This window comes from Acomys russatus, chromosome 13, assembly GCF_903995435.1.
Source record: "Acomys russatus chromosome 13, mAcoRus1.1, whole genome shotgun sequence".
NCBI classification, from domain to species: domain Eukaryota; kingdom Metazoa; phylum Chordata; class Mammalia; order Rodentia; family Muridae; genus Acomys; species Acomys russatus.
The window spans coordinates 64,449,454-64,450,539 of record NC_067149.1 but is presented as its reverse complement, the minus strand read 5'-3'; positions in this window follow the sequence as shown (position 1 = coordinate 64,450,539).

The window sequence follows — 1,086 nt, the reverse complement described above, 5'->3', positions numbered from 1 at the left end:
TAAGCTTACGTTGTTTAGGATTTAAGAAAAAACTCTAAAGAGGTTTTTTTTTGTTGATAAATACAAGTTATGATAGAAAGTGATTTAAGTTTACAAGTTTGGACTGACAAATATATGATCGACAGTAGAATGCTATCTCCAAGATTGCTTAGTACAAATGAACTGGACATTGTGAATGTAATTTTCGACAGATAGTATATAGTTTATTGATGTTAGAAGAAAAAGTCTTTTCTTTCAGCAACAAAAGGGAGGAGGAAATAGATCAGTAGCTTAAAGTTCTCATGCGTCCCTGCAGAGAGGCCTCTACTGAACTGTGGGGACCAATGGAATTAGCTAGCACATGGCTTACTTGATGGTTCATCAGCCACTAACAGAATCAAAACTAATAGAAAGTAGCATCCTATAGACCAGAGGATGGAATGGCCATATTGAGGAAGGGACCCCAAAATTAGTGTAGCAGTATCAGCTGTAAGACAAACAACTAGGAAAACAAAGGGAACATCTCTATCTTTTCCAGCTCATGGTGCAATGGTATACCTGTAAGGTCATCAAAATGGAGAACCTACTAACTGGCAGATCACTGAAAGCCAGCTTTGGCACAACAGGCCAGGGCAAACTGAGGCAAGGGGTAGAGTCAGCAGCTGATCACCCAGCAGACTTTTTTTCTGAGGGTAAAAAACCTGACTTCCATGGTTGGAACTGATTGTTACTGAAAGCGGCTTCCACTGATATTGGCAAGCATAGGCCAGAACAGATTGTAACTCCCTCCATAGAGAAACTCTAAACTCTTTTAACTCTTCAGGGGCCAGAGCTGATTGCTCCTGGCAACTGTAGGCCAGTTCTGCTTCTAGCTGGTAAGAAGCTCTAAACTCTTTTAACTCTTTAGACTCTATACAAGCTACTGCTGATGTCTCTTGGCTTAGGCTGCCACTGCTGGTGGTTAGCAGGCCACTGATAATGGCCAGATGGTAAAAGAGAAACACACACACACACACACACACACACACACACACACACACACACACACTCACTATTCACTCATATTTAGTGTATGGTGAATGGAGCAAAGCTTCAAATCCAAACATT